Here is a 6,403-nt window from a genome sequence, read left to right as displayed (position 1 = left end):
TCTGATTGTTCCCTGGTCTATCATTAGTTGGCTCTACTTATTGACTTATACCTCAATGAACAGCAATTCCCTACTTTAAAATGTTATTCTCAGGTGGTCAGAGAACAGAATTAATTCTTATTGTGTATATAATAGCAAGTAGTTCATTTCATGAGGCACAGGGAATATATTCTCTATTTTTACCCTTGCCAATTTGCTGTCTGGGACTGAGGCCCATGATAGTAGGGAAAGTTTCTAAATTCATTATCTCTGAGAGATGGGAGGGATACTGCTTTACAGACACTTAGAAAACACAGCTCTATCAGGATGGCAAGAACATATCTTTAGGTTTGCTGGTAATTAAGAAAGCTGTAAATCAGTCATATTCTCTCTGAAGATAAAGTAGAAGGGAGTGGTTTAGAGGAGTAGTCTCTAAAGTCTTTTGAACATTTACTTCAGCAGTATACATTTTAAGCCTGTATCATCCACAGATGTGTATATTTATTTACAGTTTACATGAACTATTGTAGTAACACTCAGTATTTTAAAAATATTCATGAGGTGAAAACTAAAAGGAACAAGACAAGGAATAAATATGAATAGAAATTCCACTATTTTCCTTCCTCACTCACTGAAGCATCCCTGTACTCACTGGGCTACATTCACATTACGATTGAAGGCTGACAGTCTATACAGATCATTCACTGGACACGTACCAACTGGCTCCCACTGATCTAGATGCTGGGCCCCACTGGTCCCCAGCACCTGATTGGGCCCTATGGACCCAGGATCCAGGTCCACCGAGGTCCCAAACACATCACCATAGACTCAAGCACCAGTCCTGCTGAGTGAACCCAGGCTCCAGATCTTTCCCCATGTACCCAGGCACCAGGTTGGTCTCCACATACCCAAGAACTAGGTCTGCCTACCTGCTGACCCAGGCACTACTGCTGCCCATCCAAGGACTTCCACAAGAAGCCTACCCACAGACACCACCAGAAGGGCTTTGCTTACTGAAGCCAGCCTGTAAAGACTGGAAGAGGTACCTACTTCCTCAAATATGCTGATATCAGTGCAAGGCCATAAGGATGATGAATAATCAAGGCAACATGACACCACCAAAAGAAACTCATAAAACTCCAATGACTGACCCTAAAGAAATGGAGATCTATGAACTGTCTGACAAAGAATTCAGAATAATCCTCTTCAAGAAATTCAGTGAACTATAAGAAAACAAAGAGAAGCAACAAAATGAAATTAGGAAAACAATGCATGAACAGTGAGAAGTTCAATAAAGAAATACAAACCATTAAAACTAACACACAGAAATCCTAGAGTTGAAAAATACAGTGACTGAACTTAAGAATTCAATAGAAAGCTTCAACAGTAGACTCAACCACGCAGAAAAAAGAATTAGTGAGCCAATCACTTAAAATTATCCAGTCAGAGGAACAAAAAGAAAAAAGAATGAAACAGAGTAAAGAAAGCCTATGTGAATTATAGGATACCCTTAAAAGAAACTATGCATTATTGTGGTCCAAGAAAGGAAATAGAAGGAAAAGGAGCCAGAAATCTTATTTAAAGATATAACAGCTGGGAATTTCCCAAAACTGGGGAGACATTTGGATATCCAAATTCATCAATAGGTCACCTTGAAATTTCAACCCCAAATGATCTTCTCCAAGACACTTTAAAATAAAAACATCTAAAATTAAAGAACAGGGGAGAATTTTAAAGCAGCAAGAGAACAAAATTTCTCACATATGTGGGAACCCCCATAGGCTATCATCAGATTTCTCAGCAGAAATCTTTCAGGACAGGAGAGAGTGGGATGATACATTCAAATTGCTGAAAGAAAAAAACTGTGTACCAAGAATACTCTACCTGCAAAACTATCTTTGAGAAATGAAGGAGAGAGGAAGATTATCCCAAATAAGCAGAAGCTGAGGGAGTTCATCACTAGCCCTGCCTTACAATAAATACTGAAAGGAGTCCTTTAAGAATAAATGAAAGGACACTAATTGGTAACATGAAAACATAAAACATACTGCTAAAGGTAAGTATATAATTAATTCAAAGTACTTTAATACTGTACTATGGTGATATGTTAATACTTAATTCTAGTATAAATGTTTAAAGGATAAAGGTATTAAAAATAACTATAGCTGCAATAATATTAATGGATATACAATGTAGAAGAGGTAAATTGGGACACCAAAAACATGAACTATGATGGGTAGGAGTAAAAGAGTAGACTTTTTGTATATGATCAAAGTTATTATCTTAAAATAGGCTGTTATATCTAGAAGATGTTTTACTCATGTAATCCTCATGATAACCACACACACACACAAACAAAAACCTATAGTAGACACACAAAAGATAAAGAGAAGAAAAGCAAAGTATCCTAATATGGAAAATCATCAACTCATGAAGACAGACAAGGGAAAGAAAGGAACACGGGAACCACAAACAGCCAGAAAACAATAAGATGGCATTAGAAACTCCTTACCTGTTAATAATTACTTTAAATGTAAATGGATTAAACATGGATGGAGCTAGAGGGTATTATGCTCAGTGAAATAAGTCAGGTGGAGAAAGACAAGTACCAAATGATTTCACTCATCTGTGGAGCATAATAACAAAGCAAAAACTGAAGGAACAAAACAGCAGCAGACTTACAGAACCCAAGAATGGACTAACAATTACCAAAGGGAGAGGGACTGGGGATGGTGGGTGGGAAGGGAGGGATAAGGGGAATAAGGGGCATTATGATTAGCACACATAACATGGTGGGGGGGGGGCATGGGGAAGGCAGTATAACACAGAGAAGACAAGTAGCGACTCTATAGCATCTTACTGCACTGATGGACAGTGACTGTAATGGGGTATGTGGTGGGGACTTGATAATGGGGGGAATCTAGTAACCACAGTGTTGCTCATGTAACTGTATACTAATGATCCCAAAACAAAAAAATAAGATAAAAAATTAATTAATTAAAAAAAGAAAAAAGAAATACTCAGCTCAGTGATGCAGTAATTCAAGAACAGAAAAATACTCCCCTAAATAGTCATTTAGTTGAAAATACTCTAAAATTGTTTTAAACTCTCAGAATAAATGATGGTTTAATTTCAAGCAAAAAAAAGGGGGGGGTTGAGTGTAGCTGTCATGTTACATGGACTTATCACAATAAAGTAAAATGTTAAAAAGATGTAAATGGATTAAATTCTCCAATCAAAAGGTATAGAGTGGCTGATGGATTAAAAAACACAAGCCAACTATATGCTGCCTCTAAGAGACTCATTTTAGCCTCAAAGACATGCATGGGCTCAAAGTGAAGGGGTGGAAAAATATATTCCATGTCAATGGAAACCAAAAGAGAGAAGGGGTACCTATGCTCCTATCAGATAAAATAGACTTTAAGTAAAAAATTGTAACGAGACAAAGAATTTCATTATATAATGATAAGTGTTAATTCATCAAAAGAATATAGTAATTATAAATACATATGCATCCAGTATCACAGCATCTAAATATATTAAGCAAATACTACATATCTGAAGGGAGAAATATATAACAATACAATAATAGCAGGAGACTTCAATAGCCCACTTTCAACAATGGATAGACTACTGAGACAGAAAATAAATAAGGAAATACTGGACTTGAACTGTACCTTCGACCAAAGAGATCTAACAGACATATTCTGAACATTCCATTCAATAGCAGTGGGATATACATTCTTCTGAAGCACACATGGAACATTCTCCAGAATAGTCATATGTTAGGACATAAAACGAGACTAAATATGATTTAAATCATTCCAAATATCTTCTGTGACCATAATCGTATGAAACTAGAAATCAACTGAAAGAGGAAAACTGGAAAATTCACCAATGTATGGAAAGTAAGCAACACACTTGAACAACCAATGGGTTAAAGAAATCAAAAGGAAAATAAAAAATAATCTTGACAAAAATAGAAATGGAAACACAGTACACCAAACTTATGTGATGCAGCAAAAGCAGTCCTAATAGGGAAGTTTAAAGTAATAAATACGTTCATCAAGAAAAAAGAGTGAGCTTCCTAAAGTGAATGAACCCAGCCAATGTCTCTTGTAAAGGAGATGGTCACTTCTTCAGATAGCTTTCAGCTCTGAAAAATGAGCATCCTCAGGAGACCCCAGAATCCAACAATAGTTTGTATATTTCCCTTATGAAGTCTCACTGCTACTAATCTGATTCTCACAAGCTCCAATTGATTATATTTGATACTTCTCCACAGATAAAGAAAACTTTCTTTGATTTGGTGACTAATGGTATATGAGCTGATCTTTGTGGTGTAGTAAGAAACAAAGTTTTATGGGCATGCAAATCATCACTGATTTCATCAGTAGCCTGCACCACTACTATAAATCAGTCTTGGTACAGATATATGAGCTGAAAGAACACAAGACAGAAACTTGGATGTGTACATGTAAGACTTCTGTAAAACCAGTTGTCTGCATTTCTCCTAATGTCAGCTTGTCTGATGCTGTCATTTCATTAATTCAAAACAAGAACCACAAGTTGCCAATTATTATTCCAGAATCAGACAAAATCTTGTACATCCTCACCTACAAGTGCATTCTCAACTATCTCAAAATGTTTATCACTGGGTTCCTCAGGCCAGAGTTTGCATTTAAGTCTCTGGAAGAGCTAAAGATTATCATCTATGCCAGCACTGCTATGGTCTGCACTATCAGTCCTGTCTACATGGCTCGGCATCTTTGTACAGTAAAGTTCTCAGTCATGCCAGTGGTGGATAAGAAAGGGCATGTGGTAGACATTTACTTCAACTCTGATGTCATCAATCTGGCAGCAGAAAAGACATACAGCAACCTAGATGTGCCTGTGATGAAAGGCACATCGATTACATTACTCTGAAAGTGTCCTTAAGTACTACATGCATGAGACTTTGGAGACCATCACAAAGAGGCTGGTGGAAGCAGAGGTTCACTGACTTGTAGTGGTGGATAAGAATGATGTGATTGAGGGATTGTATCACTATCTGATGCCCTGCAGGCCCTGGTGCTCACAGGCAGAGAGAAGCAGCCCTGAGCTGGGGGAAGAGGTCAGGCAGCACAAGGGGATGTGTCCACTCACTGCCTGCCTAAAGCTGTGGGACTCACATATGAAACCTTGAGAGAATTGTGGTTGTTTCCTCCTCAGGAGACTCTTACCCATCTATCTGGGAGCAGGGGAAGGTGTGGGAAGAAGAGGGAGAATGAATTTTTAGGTATCCTTATCCTGACAGTACTCTTGAGAAAAACTCAGCCTAGCCCATCCTAGGCCCTGTCCTCTTAGACATTAGCCCCTTTTCTAGGTGAACTATGGGCTCTGTGCCCATCAGGAGAATTCTGATCTCTAAGAGATCCCCCAAACTTCACCCAGCCTTTGCTTTCATCTCTGTCTCTGATTCCAATCTAAGATAATAGTACAACAAAACTCTTCAAAAAGAAAAAAAAATTCCTCAGAAAGATATTTTTATTCATCTTGTTTCATGCTATATAGAGGAGGTTGAATCCATTAGTGACAGTTCTTCCCATAATGAGAGTGGGGAGGACCATGGGGGAGAAGGGTCTTTAGGTTCCTGTGCTGTATGCATAGGAAGGGAGGTGGGGGGTAGGTAGGAGAGGAGGGCAAAGTCATTAGCTGAGATACTGCTTTTCATGGCAATTAAAATGACAAGAACTTCAAAAAATAAAAGAGAAATCACAAATAAAAAACATAACCTTATACCTTAAGAACTAGAAAAAGAACAAACTGAGCCCAAGGTTAGCAGAAGAAAGGAAATAATAATAAGAGCAGAATTAATTAAATAGAGACCTGAAAAACAATAGAAAAGATCAACAAAATTAAGAGATGGTTATTTTGAAAAAACAAAAGTGACAAGACTTTAGATGGAATAACTAAGAAAAAGAGAGAGGACCTAAATAACTAAAATCAAAAATGAAAGAGAAGACAGTAACACAAAGAACTGTAAGAGACTACTGTGAGCAATTATAAGCCAACAAATTCGATAATCTAGAAAAAATTGACAAATTCCTAGAAACATATAATCAAGACCAAATCATTAAGAAACAGAAAACTTGAACAGATCAAGAACAAATAAAGGTACTGGATCAGTAATTAAAAACTGCCCAAAGAAAATTCCATAACTGGATGGCTTCACTGGTGAATTTTAACAAACATTTAAAGAAAAATTAACACCAGTCCTTCTCAAACTTTTTCAAAAAGTTGAAAAGGAGAGCATACTCTCAATTTCTTTTTATGAGCCAGCATAACTCTGATACCAAAGCCAGATAAGGACAATACAAGAAAACTATAGGCCAATATCCCTGACAAATATATAATTTTTAATTAAAGTTTTTTTTAACTGAAG

General features: G+C 37.1%; 1 pseudogene; it reads left to right on the top strand.

The window, feature by feature from the left end:
• The first annotated feature begins 4,106 nt into the window (after positions 1–4,106).
• On the top strand, positions 4,107–5,079 carry LOC118928047 (5'-AMP-activated protein kinase subunit gamma-1-like; annotated as a pseudogene).
• Positions 5,080–6,403: the final 1,324 nt, after the last annotated feature.

The sequence above is a fragment of the Manis pentadactyla genome, chromosome 10 (assembly GCF_030020395.1).
Source record: "Manis pentadactyla isolate mManPen7 chromosome 10, mManPen7.hap1, whole genome shotgun sequence".
NCBI classification, from domain to species: domain Eukaryota; kingdom Metazoa; phylum Chordata; class Mammalia; order Pholidota; family Manidae; genus Manis; species Manis pentadactyla.
The sequence above is the reverse complement of the archived record's forward strand: the minus strand, read 5'-3'. Positions and strand labels throughout refer to the sequence as shown.